Consider the following 17,629-nt stretch of genomic DNA (forward strand, 5'->3'; position numbering starts at 1 on the left):
TGTTTTCCTAAATTTTGGGCCGACTGTTGCCTTCAAGAAAAGAGGTAGCTTTCTTGTCGCGTAACCAAAACGGCATTTTTATCTGTTTGAAAAGAAGAGACTTTATATTTCCTATATCGGTGGAACTTTGCTTAAGAAAACGTCCGTTCTTCGTTACAGTATAATTTAATATATTTGGAAGTTATTAGCCTTCTGAACAGGTATTTCACCTAAATGATTTTGTGGATGCCCTCATAAACGTTTTGCATTGTGTTCCGGGCTCCCCTCCTCTGTCTTTCTCGCTGCATCCAATTCTGTCACTGAACGATTATTCGAAAGAAAATGAGGTCTTTGCAGTGGTGGCAAGAAAATGTCATCAACAGGAAGAAAAGCAACATACTTTCCAATAATTCTAAAAAATAGCTCCACAAATACTGGAGCAAAGTAACTAAAAGCAAAAAAAAAAGTTTACGTTGTCCCACTTTGGTTGAGAGCAACTCATTATAATATAGATAATGACTCCAATTTTCTGAAGTCAGTTCAATGTCGTCACTGCATTTAATTTGACAGTTTTACTGACAAACCATTTCGGTCGAAATCGAAAGGTACAATGTATTGCTTTCGTCATTTTTGTCTTAAAGGGAAGATCCCTGCTGCCTATGTAGATTTAAATTAAAATCATTACAATTTTTAGTTCAAGTGCAGTATATTTATCTCAAGTCTTGCTCCAAAGTAGCTGATGAATATACTTACATGTAAATGAATCTGTTTATTTGTTTATGAGGTATACTTAGTGATCAAGACTTCGTCTCACTCGAAAGCGAAAAAATTACGTGAATGGCAATACATCGTCAAGGAGCTTTCTTGAAGGTTTTTATAAATGGCGAGTGAAAACGGCGTACCAAACAAGTATTTGATGAACGTTTCATGCTATTTGTTGTTCTGGTAAACGGCGCTGTCACTTTTGGCTAATAGATTTGGAACATAACCTACCATATCAGACCCCCATATGAGGCAAATTTTATTTGCATATATAATTGAGAACGAATTTATTTGAAATTTCAACGTAAGTAACCATAGGCTTGATTCTTATATCGTAATATGCCTAAGATAAATTTGTTGGTTGCTTAGCGATATAAAGACAAAAACCACGGAAAATAACTTAAATAAAAAGCAAACATAAATAGTGGTCCCTCGCCGTAATTCACTGGCAATAGTTTCAGAACACTGTGACAGTCATGTTTTTACTTTTTGGGGGGAAGTAGAATCGGATAATTACGTAGTAAGCACAACCTTGTGTTCCGCGTTTTGTTTTCGTTGTAAATAAAGAGTTTTTGTCCATGTGTCTCGAGGTAAAATACTTTTCTTGTAGCAATAAACTCGATACTGAGGGCAACTTTTGTTTTTGTGGCCATTTTCCTGTCTACAAAACAAGACGGCAATTCTTAAATTCATAAGATGTTGAGTTCTAGGTAAAGTATTTTACAAAATACATTCAGATTAATTTGTTCCGTGACATGGATTATTATGAAAACTGAAACACAGGGAAAAGTGAAACATTAGATTAAGACTTCCAATAACAAATATGGTAAAATGTCAAAATAGCATTCTGCTAATTGTGTACTTAAACTCGACAGAATTTTGTGCATTACACAAAACACAGTGGTAAGAGAGACCATAGACTCAACGGAATTGCAAAGGTATAGATACTTCTGTTGTAGAAAGGTAAGATAATGTCTTTTGACTTCCTATTTTAATACTATGTTGCTCTATTATAGTGTATTGAGAACACTGTTCGAGTTTAATTCAAAAGGTAACCCCGTGATTACAAAATCCAATAATTGAATGCATCCTTGTTATTTTAAAGCAATGATTCAAGTTGATGTCGCATATTCATTTGAACTCTATTTCGGTTTGACTTCTTTAAGCACGGTAAATTCAGTTCTGTAAAGCCACATCGAGTTTTGATCAAAGTAACTAATTGACGAGAATTTGTTTATCCGGATAATAAATTTCTCCAGCAAAAGATGTGGTATATTTGCCTTTGAGAAACTGTGTATGAGCTGAAACACAGATAGTAGGGGTCTCAAATAAAATGATTTGATATCTTGGAAAACGAGGAATATGTCGTTTGACTACCTGAACTAACAAATGGGAGGTTTTTTTTCGGGCAAGCTGCACCTAGGTAGACCTAAAAAGAACGAAATGAAAAGTACAGGGTAAGAAACTTTTATGACTAAATATTAAAATATACTTGATATATTGAATACGCGAGCAAACAAACGCTTGCAAAGGAGTCAAAATCTATGAATAAAACGTTTTTAACCTAAGTAGCAAATTTGCCAAAAATAGGTGATTTTCCGAGCAAGCTGCACCTACGTAGACCAAAAAAGAACGAAATGAAAAGCAACCTCGTTCCTAGGGTTTCCCTGTCTCCGTCCCCAAGAGCGAGAGAAGAGAGACCCTGGCATAGGGTGGTCACGTGTCTCCCAAATCTGGGAGATGACAATAAAATGATTAGAGGGAGGGGTAGCCTAGTGTGAATTTTATCTATACCAAGCCAATGGGAGAGCGGAAAGCGTTGTCATCAAAATAAATGAATAAAACGATTTCAACCTAAGTAGCAAATTTGTCAAAATTAGGTGATTTTTGGAGCAAGCTGCAGCTAGGTAGACCTAAAAGGAATGGAATGAAAAATACAGGCTAAGAAACTTTAATGACTAAATATTAAAACGTACCGTATTTACTCGAATAAGCGCCGCGGCGCTTATTAAATTTTTCGCGCCTCAAAACCGGCGGTTATTCGAGGGCGGCGCTTATTTAAAAATTGAACGCCACAAACAATCTTATCTAGACGAAACGTCTACAGTAACTAAAAGAAGGGTCTTTTGATTGTCAGCATTCTTCTCTTACGAAAGAGAGTTGTTGCGTTTGCTGTCCCGACAAAGTTCAACGTTAACAGAACTACGTATTGTAAGAATTTTGGATAGAAAAAAATAATGGCCGAGCGGTAAACATAATAACTTTGAACTGCGAAACATCGCTTTTTGATGAAAAGGACTTTCCAAGGCTGTTTTAGAGTTGCTTTGTAGTGCTATTTTTAGTTATACGGAATTTGTCAAGTAAGCGCCGCATCGGGACTGCGGCGCTTATTCGAGGGCGGCGCATATTAACTTTTTGGTTCCAAATACGGCGCTTATTCGAGGGCGGCGCTTATTCGGGGCGGCGCTTATTCGAGTAAATACGGTACTCGGTAAGGAAGTGATTTCGCGCGCGAACATACGCTCAAAGAGGTGTTAAAAAATTTGAATAAAACGATTTCAATCTAAGAAGCAAATTTGCCAAAAATACGTGTTTTATCGTTGAAGCTGCACCTAGGTAGATTTAAAAAGAAAAAAGAAAAAAGTACTGGGTAAGGAACTTTAATAATAATAATAATAATAATAATAATAATAATAATAATAATAATAATAATACTTTATTTATATAGCGCTATTTCTATTTCTAACCAATAGCGCTTTACAAGTTATTCACAATTAAAAATTACATATCTATATTAAAAAAGTTACAATGTGTATATAATAAAAAGAATAAAAGATCAATAAAAGAATTAAAAAGAATAAAAAGACTAACTAATTCACCTAAGTTAATTGTAAAAATACACTAAATTATAAAAATATCTAACTAAAAGCTTTCCTAAAAAGATGTGTCTTTAGTTTGCGTTTAAACTCTGAAATGCCATTGCACGATCGAATTTCTAAAGGTAAGGCATTCCAAAGTTGTGGCGAGGCTACAGAAAAAGCTCTAAATCCGTAGCTGCGCAAATTATAGGCGACGTCATCCAAGCGATGGCCATTCATGGAACGTAGATTACGTCTCGGAACATATCTCTTGATCATATCAGACAGATAAGTTGGGGCTAAGCCCATCAAACACTTGAATGTTATAAGAAGCAGCTTAAATATTATGCGCTCTTCTATAGGTAGCCAGTGAAGGTTATAAAGTACCGGTGTAATGTGTTCACATTTTCGCGTAAGTGTCGAGTGGTCATACCATTCAAAGACCAAGAGTCAGCAAATTATGTCAAGGAACAACTCAAGGACCTTAGCCTAAAGGTGCAGAGAACTGTACAACCCGTGTTCGTTAGCCGTAAAATTGACCAAGACCTCAAAGTTCAAGAACCGAAGCCGCAAATCATCAACCAACAACGCGTTGTGTATCGTTTTCAATGTGACTCGTGCGATGCGAGTTATGTAGGTTAAACGAGCGGACACCTACACACACGTGTGGAAGGACATAAACAACAGTCATCGTCCATATATAAACACTATCAAGACAAACACGGAAAGGTCCCTGAAGACCTACTGAGGCGTTTTAATGATTTTAAGAAATGCAGAAATAAATTTGATTGCTTAGTGCACGAGATGTTATTCATCAGAGAACTCAAACCAACTCTCAACGTGCAATCAGATTCAATACGTGCAAAAGTATTTCTGTAATTTGCCTCGCATGTCTTATTATGTAAATTTAACGTAACAACTTTTTGAACACGCAGAATTTGTAATCTTTATAAACTTACCTTGACAGTGGCGTCATGAAGACCCCGAAACATCGGTTATTTTCGCTTATTTTCACATGTTTGTTTATGAAATCACGGCTAATAATCTTAAAATCATTTTTATTATCTAAAAGATATCTTAAAGATTTAAAAGATCTTAGACAATTTTTCAATTAACGTATTTCAACAAATTGGTGGACTCTTATTGATGTCGACGTTTCTTGACGTAAGCTGGTCACGTGTTTAAAAGCCATTGCGCACTTCGTTAAGATCAATCTTGAAAATACATCGACAGTCCTATGATAAACAAGTTTTTCAATTTTTTTTCGAAAAAACAGTCAAAAGAATGGCTGAATTGTGATTAGATGAGATTCCCTGTACTAATTTCAGTTTCAGACATCTCTTTTTCGATCAGGGAATTAATTCTTGGCAGCTGTTGTCGGTTGCCCTATTCCCACAAACGATCACTCAACATTTTGAAACCACAACTGTAGCTTTTCAGGTAATTTTTTGATGGGAATTGGGGTGGGAGGAGTGTTGGGGTGGTGGATGCATATTGATCTCGTAATCATTCAGTAAATACCGTGGGGTTTGTAAAATTCGCTTTAAACTTATTTAATGCAGAATGATGTCAACTTTGCTGGCCGCCATTCGTGTGCGTGAAAGCCTACAAAATATGACAAGAATTATATAGTGTTACTTAAGGTGTTAGTGATGAGTTCTATATATAGATTATAAAATTTGATTTGTAATCTATAGCACAAGTTTTCTCCTACAAAAGTTCTCTAATGATCTTAAGGAAAGAGAAGATTTCTATCGATCTTAATTATCTTAAATTTCAAAAGAAAGTAGATGGGTATTGTTTATGAGTAGTATAAAGGGTGTAGAAAACCAACTTGGGTTTTTTATTTTTTAGTGGTGAGTTTGTAACAGGAAAATCTTCTTTCCGTGGAGTTAAGAAACTGTGCTGATCAGCCAAGGTCGGTAACTTGTTATTTTTTTTTACCAAGGACTTCGTAGTAGCACGAAGAAGGATATCACTTTAATAAACCACGCGATGTTTTTAAAGTTCATTTTTTTTATATTCAGAACCCCTAAGGTGCTTAAAGAGGGGTTCTGAAAATTGTCCCTCCCTTTGTTCAGAGGATTTTTTGAGGTTCTTGACTCGGCGTCCACAAGCTTCCAATTAAAATTCAAGGAAGCCATGCACATCCTTTGGGAACAGCTGTCCTTAAGTTCCCAGGTCAAACATCTTAGGACGGTTTCCGCTGAAAGTTCGAGCAATAAGTGCAAAAACTATTTAACCAAAAATCTACTCAAAGAACGGTAACGTTTTGTATACTATTTGAAACATCTCACTGTAATTCATTTATATAAGTGACCCCCCGGTTAAATTCTAAAGCATTCTCGAGAAACTTAATGTCAAACCTTGTAAAAATGCTTAAAATGCATGTTTTTTTGTTTTGAACTGATGCGAAACGTCCGTTTTAACTAAAATACGGATAACTTCAAATTCATTTATCTCTCGCAGAGACAGCTTGAGGGCTAAAGTTTCGATAAGTTCTTCTTAACTGTATTCAAACTGTTAACATGCTTTGAGTTTTTTTGGTATCTTTATTTTTGCCTTTATTGCTCGAATGTTCAGCGGAAACCGTCTTAATTTATCCGTTTCATACTAATTAGTCTCCTTTTTTAAGTTTAATAGTTACACTTTTTTCTGTTTCGCGCCTTTATCCTTATTTATTATATGGCTACAATAGTACGCGCGCTCTGATTGGCTGCTGAGCGGGCATTATTTTCTTGTAATGACCGGGCATTATGAAAAATTTTCTCGGCTCGACGGTTTTTTGAGTTGTGAGTAAAAGCTACTAGCGCAATTGCGAAAACGACAATAAATACCGACAAAATGTAACTATCTTTTCAATATTAAACTGAAAGAAAAATATTAGCATACCGATACTTCTTTAGTATGAGCGACGATCCGAAGAGAGCCACAGAGAGCGAGAGCGAGTTTCACCTCGGTGTTTTTTTTTTAGATATTTTTAGAATAGCGCTAAAAGGCCATATAATAAATAACTTATTAACCTCGTCCGTTCGGTCATTACAGGGCAATCTCAGACCTCGGCCTTGATGTATTGACCTCGCTATCGCTCGGTCAATACATCGAGGCCTCGGTCTGAGATTCCCCTATAATGACCTCACTCTCGGTTAATAAGTAATATTTATTCTTGTTAACATCACACTTTGCTATACTATTTATTGCACATTTTAGTCTTCTTACTCACTGTACAACTGACGATGGATGATGTTTCATCCGAAACATGTATTATTTTTTTATATTTTTAGCATTTAAAGTGATATATATCTTTAAAATGATTTGGTCGAACCTCTCTAATACGGACAACGAAGGGACACAACGTCGTTTCCGTATTAGAGAGGTGTCCGTTTAACAGAGATCAGTATGATGACGTCACTTTTAAGACTCCACTGACAGGTTAAAGTGTTAAGTAGCAAAAAAACAGGCCTTTTCAATAACTGCAACTAAAAATAAGAAGCTTACTACTTTATTGTTCGTCTCAGTTACACGAATTCTAGATAGAACCGAACTACAACGAAATTAAGTGATGACGTCATACACTCCAAAACATTTTGAAACGCTTTAACTTGACTCAGCACTTACTCGTCATAACCAACCTTTTAATAATCTATTGATTTCTTTTCTTCATTGTGCAGGACTATGAAGTGTTTTACTTTGTTCATAATCACTTGGGCCGTGGCGCCATCAATTGCTCGTAAGCAGGCTCAGGTAAGTGTGTTAACCCAGTCCCTCTCCGTACTTCGCCAGTTAGATTCCTCAAGTACGAATTATTTGAAATCTTTTACAATACTGATATGATTAATTTGTTTCTTTAACAGGACGAAATCAACGTCAAAGACCCTGGTTAGTCATTTTACTGGCTTCTTTCACAACTGTAACAAACACAAGTTGTTATTTGCTTTTTCGAATTCTTGTGAATTACTGTGATGGTGTTGTCCGTATTTAAAATTAGGTAATTCAGCAAACATTGCATCTAATAAGTTGTGGGCCTATATATGGACGATATGTTCCAAGTTCCCATGACTAATTAAAAAAAAAATTCCGCCAAACGATCTTACCGATGCATGCGCGCTTGCTGTTGTCCCAGTCATGCACCAGTTTCCAAAGTGAACTACAATTTTTGCATTACTCGCGCACTGGGCTAAAAGAAAAGCTTGCATGATAAAGCAACTTTTCCATAGTAGTTTTAGTTGTCTCCTCTTTATACCTTTGTAATCATATATTTAATTTTATTTATTTTTGTCTGGCATAGTTAAATCAAAAACTTTTTGTTTTCTTAACTTTAGACATACTCGAAGAAGTTTTCGAGAATCCAAGGGAATCTCACGAAACGAACTTCCAAGTTTTTGACCGGGAAAGTAAGTTCTTTAATTATTAATACATCTTGTATAAAAAAGAGTAGTCTTTCGTCGTCATCAAAGATCGATAGCGCACCCAGAAAGTGCCTCCAGCGGGTTTTACGTAATAAGTTACAATAGACATGGCCGAGGGATCTGTTTTACTGAGGACCTGTACAGTTTTTCGAGAAAAACGCTCATAGTTTAAGCAGAAACTATAAAAAAGGAAATATAAAATATTTGGTTTCCGTTAAGTGCCAACATTTCAAGCAAAGGACGTTCTGAACCCTAAAGAATTCGATTGAAAGAGTACGTCACATGATCTAGCTACTACGAATACTAAGTTATTCAACGAAGAGGGACAGTGTGGAGATGGGATCAGTCGTCGCTGGGAAACGAGTACCACTTCAACGAGTCTCGATAACAACCGTATCACACTCGAATTATACACGTGACTCGTTTGAAGAAACGAGACTCGATCGTAAAAATGAGACTCGATCGTGAAAACCAGACTCGATCATAAAACTAGACTCGATCGTAAAATGAGTCTCGATCGTAAAAACGAGTCTCGATCGTTAAAACCAGACTCAATCGCAAAAACTACTCTTAAAAAAGGACCGTCTCTTCTGAAAAACGTTTAGGAGTACAGAAAGGCTTGGACTAAAGAAAAAAAATCCGTTTCAGTTTTGGTCAGTTGGTTGAGGGGGAGGGAGGGGGGGGGAGAGAAAGGGTTTTTCGAGCCTCCCGTACCTCTTATCCCCTTTCCGTACCATTTCCTGCCGCTTTCAGCCCCTTTTCGCGGTGTCTCCCTCCTCTTTGTCGCATATTTGTTGTAATTTTTTCTTAGAAAACCTGCTTCACGCACTCTCTTCTTCCGCCTCTTACCCTCTTTGTCTTGCCCCCCGATGAGCGTTAAATGAAGGTAAATTCAAGTCGAGCTAAAAATATGGCGGTTTATGTTTATGTTTACCCACTTTCCGTACCGCTTCCTGCCGATTTCCGCCCCTTTTCGCAGTTTTTCTCGTCTCTTTCTTCAAAGAGAGGGACAGTGTGGGGAAACTGCTTATTACTCTAGCCTTAGAATGCGATTTGTAGGTTAAGGCACACGTTATGTTGTAGTAGTTGTGCAAATACAATATAAAATGTGGATAAACCAATGAGAAGAAAAGCGTTTTCAGCAAATTTTGGGAAAGGTGTAGGCTCAATTTTTATTACAAGGTCCATAAAACTCAGTCAGACCCTGATTAAACTTCGTCGTTACATTTGAATTCATCTTTTAATTTATGACTGGCCCATGTAATTTCAGTAATGTTTGGTTTTGTTTAAAGCTGGTCCAATGCTGATTTTAAAACCACTGCAATGCAGTCTTGAAAGAGAATCAATTTAAGAGCGGTTCTCGTTTTTTCTTTCCAAGGGACTACACGCTTTCCTAGAGATTTTAAAAACAACGAAGCAAAAATATTTCCTCAGTCCAGAAAAATTTAAGTTGGTTTCGTGGAAGTTCCCTTAATACAACAATACTCAAACTGTTTTCGCTGAAACAGTTGGAGCATTTTCAAACCGGGTTGAAAGTTAAATCAGTTGTTCAAAGTTTGATCAGCTAAGCCAACCGAAAACGGTTTCTACTTCATAGGACGCCAGAAAGACCCAGTCCGCTATCAAACCCAAAACAGTCGGTCCCGATAACACACGACGTTAGACTGGCGCTAAGTAGAAGGCCTCGGGAGGAGTCTCACATTTGATGTTCTATAATTTCATGTAATAATTGATTGATCTGTGAGTCACCGTTCTAGTTTCTCGCCCTGGAAATAACTCCACCTTTGTCAATATCATAATTTTCTTCTTAGAATTACTAAACAACAAACCGGAGAACCCTCAAGACGATTATGTACTGAGGTCTGTTATGAAAGGTAATAACATTATTTCATACTTAAATGTTATTTCTCTATCTTATTTTCCCCGTCCCTCACTTTTGACGTAGAACATGACTGTCACTTTGAAGGAATAAGCCTTCTACTTATTTTCTAGAAATTTAGAGGACATTCCGGATATAGCATGTATTTCCGGTTCGTACAATGGCACAGCGATAGATCGGAAATTCGGTAAAATAGCTATATAGGAAAGCGGGCTGAGCATTTATTCCTTGTAAAAAATTTTTGACAGAAAATGAAAAACAGAGCATAGAAGGTTTTATAAAAGAGTTATTCAACTGCCTCAGTTGCAGTCCGGATGCACCTTTAGTGATATTTGCCAGTGAACAAATAATTTGATGGTACGGGTAGAAACATTTATTTTGGCATCGTCGAGAGACAGTTTAACAAACATCATGAAAGTATTATTCATTTCCAAGACTTAAGACCTTAAAAGTTAATTTTTGTTCAAAATATCAACTTTTAGCACTTTATTTCAACAAAAACCCTATTTCTCACGATAGAAATGGCTTTTTGATTCTCTCTGCATAGGATCCATCGCTTATGTAAAGGTTGTAGCGGTGACGGGAGACGTTTATGGAGGAGGTCAGAAGCGTCGCTATGGTAATAATCCAGAACTGGTGATCGCTCTGAACAATGGGATGAAGTATCGAGCAGAAATGAAAAACGACAAGTATCGAGGTACGCAATACAAAATAGAACTGAAGGTCCACAGTGATTTTACACCCCAACTTATCTGCACTGACAAAGACATTAAGGAAGTTTATCTCGAGGCTCAAGGCGACGATAGATGGTACGTAGCATCCATCGACACCTACACTGCGGGCACGAATAAGATGTACACCAAACTGACCACCGACCCAGGTTTCAGTATGTGGGTGGACGCCGATGAAAAATATCTTTCCCCATATAATGCCAAAAAGCACCTCCTTACCAAAGCGGTCGCGGGATCCTGTATCACTTACATGCGTGTAGATGCAATGACTGGAAACAAGTATGGAGCTGATTTCTCACAAAGATGGGGCAAGAATCACTTGATAGTTATCTTGTTATCAAATAATGAAAAACGTCAGGCAGAACTTGAAGGACCTATGAAACGTGGCCAACCTTATGTGCGAGAGTTACACTTTGCAGGCCGGTTTCAAACTATACAGTGCGTGTCATTATCTGACATAAAGGACATTCACCTACAAACTCAGAATGGAGGAGATGACGGATGGTATATAGCATCCATTCGCATTTCTGCAAAGGCTGGCGATAAGAAGTACGAGGCTCTGACAAATGATCCACAACTAAACAAGTGGCTTGATGCTAATGAAGAGTACAAGTATCCTTACAATGCGAAAGACATCAAACTAACATGGGTAGCTCAAGAAACCACCAATTGTCTATACGGCAGTCCTACTTGTGATTGCAGTGCACATGCGAAGGTTTGCCGATTTAACCTTGAGATTGACGAAATTCGAACCTTTACCAGCTATCAAAAGTTGTCCGTGGATGAACCTACAGGAATTGCTCTGCGAGGATCGCAAGGAGTGATCTATTATTTGGACGACAAAGATGGTACACCTGTGCCACTGCAAACTGATCGAAGATGTTCAACATTGGACAGCACCAAATGCACTGATCCCCAGTTTGTTGATGGTAAGACGTTCCGTTTGGCGATAGCCGTGAATGGACAGATTCCTGGACCTACCTTGATAGTCCACGAAGGGCAAACAGTTGTAATTCGCGTTCACAACAACCTTACCACTGAGGGTATCTCAATTCATTGGCATGGGATGCACCAGAGCGGAACACCTTGGTTTGACGGTGTAGGGCAAGTGACCCAATGTCAGATAGGGCCGTCATCGAGCTTTTCATACATGTACACTGCTAGTCCTGCTGGGACTTTTTGGTATCATTCTCACAGCGGTGCCCAGAGAACAGATGGCTTCTATGGTTCACTCATAGTTAGAGAAAAACCCGAAAGAATGAAGAAAATCAAAGCTAGACTCCAAAAACATGGTGCATTTAGAGACCTTCCAGAAAAGCACACCATATCGCTTCTAGACTGGCAACATGAGGCATCCTTGGACCTATTCACACAGATCCATGCAAGCTTAGGCTTTTATCCAGACAAACCGCTTGGCGAGGTGCCCACTCCGGATGACCACCGGTATGAACCTACACACAGTTTTGAAGAAGTAGAGGTTGGGCCTGTTCCGTATTTTTCTGGGATTATAAATGGAAAAGGCAGGCATGCTGATGTTCCTTACATCAAAACTAGACTGAGTATATTTACTGTTGAGGCAGGAAAGACATATCGCTTTCGTTTAATTGGAGCACAAGGGCTATATGCTTACAGATTCTCCATTGATGGCCATAAACTGACTGTGGTGGGTACTGACGGCTATTGGATTCAGCCGGTAGAAGACGTTGATTACATCATCATTCATTCCGGAGAGAGATACGACTTTCTACTCAGTGCGAAAAATACTTTCGGACGGAAAGACTACTGGATGCGTGCGGAGACTCTGGAGATTGATAGAAGTGGCGCTAGACCACCCTACAAGTCCCTAGGACATGTAGCGGAGGCTATTTTGCACTACAAACAGGATAGTGACTCAAATGATCCGGATCTTAATGTACCGTCAACAAAATATCAAGAAATCAAAGATAACTCTCCTCCCATACGGTGTACCAAAAACAACCCATGCAAAGCAGTAAACTGCCCATTCAAGGACTTTCATCCATCATATTACATTACCTGTATAAATGTTCATAGCCTGCGTTTGCTTTTGCCAACTCCACCTAATGAGCTTCCAAATGCAAACCCTAAAGGTCCCATGGATTGCAATGATTGCCGACATTTCATCAACTTCAATTTTGAGGGTGACTCTCAAACAAGTGCAGTCAATGGGCGCAACTTTATCCTTCCCTCCTTTCCTCCCCAAACCCAAAATGAAGAGTTCCAAAAATCGGACACAAAGTGTGACCTTAAGGCAGACTGCAATCCGTCGACACCCGAGTGCTCATGTGTTCATATCATAAACATTCCCTATCAAGAAACTATTCAAATGGTGTTTTCAGCTTTTGGTGCTTGGCAAAACGCTCATCCAATTCACCTTCATGGCCACACATTTCACGTTGTTCGCGTTGGATATCCAGAATATGACCAAACAACTGGTTTCATTAAAAACCACAACAGCGATATAAACTGCGATGATGAACACTGTACTAAAGAGGGATGCGACAACAGAAGATGTACAAGACCAAGTTGGAAAAAAAGAGCCAATGTATTTTCATATCGACAGCCATACGGTCAGAAAAGACACAGTTATGGTCCCTGCTGGGGGGTATGTTGTCATCAATTTCCTATCTGATAACCCTGGCTACTGGTTTCTTCACTGCCACATAGAGGTGCACCAGCTAGAGGGAATGGGACTAATTGTCAATGAGGCTCCTGACAGGCTGATTCAACCACCAAAAGGGATGAACAAGTGTGGAGACTTCGAGATAAGTGTCAAAACTTTCTCTGACCTAACTCAAGTGTGATCCATTAACTGAAAAAGGAACAGTCTTAGTATTTACTGCAGCTTTTGGTCGATCTTATGAAATCTAGTTATTAGAGAACACTCCATTTTATGGCACGTGCAAAAAGCCGTACTTCTCTAACACTGTTAATTAAGAAACACACAACTAGCTGCATGTCAGCAGATATTCTTTCACTTTCTTTGCGTTTTCATTTAGAGGATATTATTGGTATGTTAAGCTAATCAGAAGTAGTATATTAATATTCGGGTATTGCCAGCTTGGCTTTTTGCTGTCATTGTAGCATTTGTTAATGTCTAAAATTGTTATTCGCTTAAGTTGCGCTTTGCTGTTTGGTTTTCAATTATTTACCGTCATTTTGTCGCCTTCGGCTGAATTAATGATGCCGGTGCGTTATCGCAGTCTCAGCCTATCTTTTTCTCCTTGCCAATAAAAAGTATACGTACAGCTTAGTTACTCGCCGAAGTTTCAGCTCCTAAAGCCTATGCTAACCTACTGAAATTCGCGTCCAAAGAAGCCCAAAATTCGACATTAGCAGCCGCCACTATGAAACAGTACTTAGTCCCCAGGCGAGTTTCCGTGACGTCCTTCTGTCCAAGGGTATAGCTACCCTTGAGCCTTTACATCGTTTCGAGTCAGAACGTGTTCGTTATCCAGTGTTGAGAAAAGTGAAGGCGAAGAAATGATCGATCAACTACAAGGTACATTTTGGTATATTCTATTCTGATCGATTTGTACAACCCGGGGCCGAATTTCACTCACAACTGAATGAGAGCGAAGAAAAGCGATGGGGAATGAGCTGCACTTCAAGATTCCCACCAATTTTAGCCGGACGGAATGATGTCACGGAAACGCTAGGGACTAAGTACCATTTCAAAATGGCGGCTGCCGATGCCGAAATTTGGGCTACTTTGGACGCGAATTTCATTGGGTTAGCATGAACTTGAGAAAGGTCTACTCTGGGACCTAAAGTCGCCTTTAGTCGCACAAAGTCGCCTAAAAGTCGCCTAAAGTCGCACAAATAAAGGCCTTGACACCTTCAGATGGTCCTAGAATGATTAACCTTAACCTGCCGGAGTGAAACTGGGTCAAACAGTCTGGGTTCGTGCCCTGGCTGGGGCAATTGCGTTGTGTTCCTGGGAAAGAAGGCTGAATAAAATGGTAAAGGAATAACGTAGCATGTGAACAGGCTCCCTGGTGGGGTATAGAGAAAAAACAATCATTTGCAGAGTGAGCCGAGTGGTTTGGGTATGAAGACCTTGCCGAGATGCATTCTATACCCTACCAGGGAGCCTGTTTATAAGCAAGGAGCACCGGTAACCCTGTAATGGACTAGCATCCTTTCCAGTGGGGAGTAAAAACCATAGACCTCTCAGCTGCTTTTTGAGCTGTAGTAGGTATGGGACTCTGGCACAATGCGGCTTGTGTCTAAGTAAAGTTAAAGTCTGCTACAATCCTGACCATCATAGCATTTCAGTGGCTCATCAATTGGCTTAACTCACTTTTCTGTAGCATGAAGTGAATAGGAGAATTTCTACACCTCCTGGATGCAATGCTAACCCATTACAGGATATTATTGTCAAGCATTTTTTCAGGCTGGCCAAACAGTTTGATGTTAGTCATTAACTCCTGAGTGGAGAAAAGGCACTGTGAAAGTAACTTGTCTCTCGAGTAACAAACCACAACCCAAGCCAAGCCATTGCAATAGCCTGGACCTCTCCATTCAGAGACCAACATATCAATCACATAATGGCCAACATGTTCCCTACTTTATTTTCTAGCAATATTTTAACATTTGCTAAAAATCAGTTTCACAGGCCCTGTTCACAATGAGAGCTAAACGTAGGGTAACCCAAGCACTTGTACATTTATTCTTTTTGTGAACAATGTGTTAACAAGAAAGCTAGAGTTACCCTAGCAAATTGAAGTCAAATCTTGTCAAAGACAACATCTCATTTGACAGAGAACTAAAATTAGTATAAATGAAAAGCATTCAGGTTTCGGTCATTAAGTACATTGTACTTACGGCACATTATTCGGATTATTTTCCTAATATTTCTTGCTGGTAGCCACTTGAAATCGATCGTGTTTTGCTTTCACGTTCTGCAAGTCGCAATATTTGATTTAAACTGTGGGAGTTTGGGTGCCAATGCCCGGGAGCCCACGTAAACAGCGGATTTCGCGGATGACCAAAATCCAAAATGGCGGAGAAAGCTCTGAGAATATTCAGACTTTTTTCCAAATTTTTGGGACGCCGAACTTCCCCTTCTGAATGTAAACTCAACGAGGGTCCATAATAGTGATCGTGTTTTTTCGCGACTGATGTCTATTTTTAAAACGACAATTCTGAGCTTGTGGTAGTGTTCGGAAATAGCAATCAACAAGACCTGATTCTCTCATGGTGAACTGATGTCGGAACTTGAAGGTATTTTCAAATTTAAATATCGAAATTCATTTTGGAGCGATTGCAGAATACGCGGCCATTTCACTTACATGTGTCGGAACGCTTTAGAGAACTAAGCATAACACAATAGGTACTTTTGTTATTCAATGAGATGCAAAAAATTGGCCGGGTATTCTGCAATCTAGCCTCGATTTCTTTTAAGCAAGCCCCAAGGGATTAATTATAAGCTTCATATCAATTTATTTTCATTTTATATACACTCAGTTCAGTTCCTGTTTAAAAAATCTTTTCTTATTCAATACCATGTTGTTGTTTCTGTTGATGATGATGAGATTATAACGGTTTGATTATGTTTGTGAGAATCAGTGTCTGTTGGATTTAATGAGAAATGATTATTATTTGACATGACTAGTTATTTATATGAAGATGGCCATTGTAATTACTAGTCAATTGAGGCAGTACCTATCAGAATTGTGACTGATTTAAATATATTCTTGTAATACGTTATTGAAAATAATAAATAGTGTAATTTAACATAAACCCTTGATGGGTAGTTTCCTTTGGTCTCGGGTGTATTATATATTGTAGCCTTAACTAAAGACCCATTTACACTATGTTGCATTTTATATGGTATGTCCACTGGGATAAAATTTTGAATTTTTCATGATGCTCCAAATATCTACAGTGTATTTTCACAAATAATATTGACAGATACGTGAAACATTTTTGTCCTTGTGCTAATACCAAAAATCCAATGTAGTGTAATTGGGCTGATGTGAAATCGTGCATACATATTTTTAGTAGTCCAAGTGAGTTCAGCCTGGAGTATGGCTGGTGAAATCGCTCTACAATATAGTAATTTAAGTTGCCCAAGATCACCTAAAGTCGCCTAAAATTGCCTTAAGTCGCCATGTTTTTTCTGCCAATTTTGCTAAAGTCGCCTAAAGTCGCCCAAAGTTTCGGCGACTTTAGGTCCCAGAGTAGGCCTAATGGGGATTTTGATTTCTTTCTGTTTTCAAATTTTAGATTTCGATTGATAACTGTCACTTCACTGTGAGTTAACTCAAATTAGTGGAGAGCTCTTCTCACCTTAATCCTTGGCGTTAACAGTACTTTTTCTCTCTCCGGTGGAAGGGAACACGGTGTTCTCAAACCTTTATTTTTCTCGCCGGAGTTACCAACCAAAAATGACATACCATCGAGAAAGTTTGATAATTTGTTAAAGGTGACAAAAAACATACAGTGCGGCCAACCACATTGCTCGGCTTGCCCCATTGTCAGCTGGAAGCCATGCCTCCATTCGGGGCCTATTCCAGTTGGAGTTTAGATGCGATGGAGGGCTACAGCAGCCTCCGAGAAGAGCCATTAGGGGGATGTCGGGAAACAAAAGGACAGAAAAGCATCAGTTGGAACTGTCACGGCTTCTCTATTATCCAAGCGGACGCAGATTCAGCAGTCTCTTGTAGCCGTCTAATTACAGACCTCCTGGCTCTGGGAGCAACCCCGATATCGGTCAGAAATCGAATGACAGACCTAGCCTGTATAAACACGGCGCGTCCACCAGTTGAACATACCCTGGCGCTGTACCGGAAAATTTAGCAATTGTATGTCCGAAGATATGGAACTACTTTTATGGTCATTTAATGTAATTTGTCTTCTTTGTCTTTTTATGAATCGTTCATATAGTTGACTGCTTGCCTTTACTTCGACCGTAAAGGAAGAAAAGTAAGTGTGTTAGCTCTTTATTAGAATAAATTATGTATCGACTGAAGTGTTCGTTTGTATAAA

General features: G+C 38.7%; 1 protein-coding gene and 1 pseudogene across 2 annotated transcripts in view; both read left to right on the top strand.

Moving 5' to 3' along the window:
* Positions 1-1,647: 1,647 nt before the first annotated feature.
* Positions 1,648-13,452, top strand: LOC144654296 (uncharacterized; annotated as a pseudogene). Its single transcript, XR_013570893.1, has 7 exons — positions 1,648-1,704; positions 5,454-5,517; positions 7,271-7,343; positions 7,454-7,478; positions 7,922-7,993; positions 9,820-9,882; positions 10,435-13,452. The product of XR_013570893.1 is annotated as an uncharacterized LOC144654296 (transcript).
* A 4,061-nt stretch (positions 13,453-17,513) lies between these two features.
* The window catches only part of LOC144654636 (tetratricopeptide repeat protein 28-like), a 52,253-nt gene continuing 52,137 nt past the window's right edge, over positions 17,514-17,629 (top strand). Inside the window, exon 1 of the mRNA XM_078514857.1 lies at positions 17,514-17,566. The gene's annotated coding sequence lies outside the window, so the exon portion shown is untranslated. The remainder of the gene's footprint in view (positions 17,567-17,629) is intronic.

The sequence above is a fragment of the Oculina patagonica genome, chromosome 1 (assembly GCF_052425735.1).
Source record: "Oculina patagonica isolate OP01 chromosome 1, crgOcupat, whole genome shotgun sequence".
NCBI lineage: Eukaryota > Metazoa > Cnidaria > Anthozoa > Scleractinia > Oculinidae > Oculina > Oculina patagonica.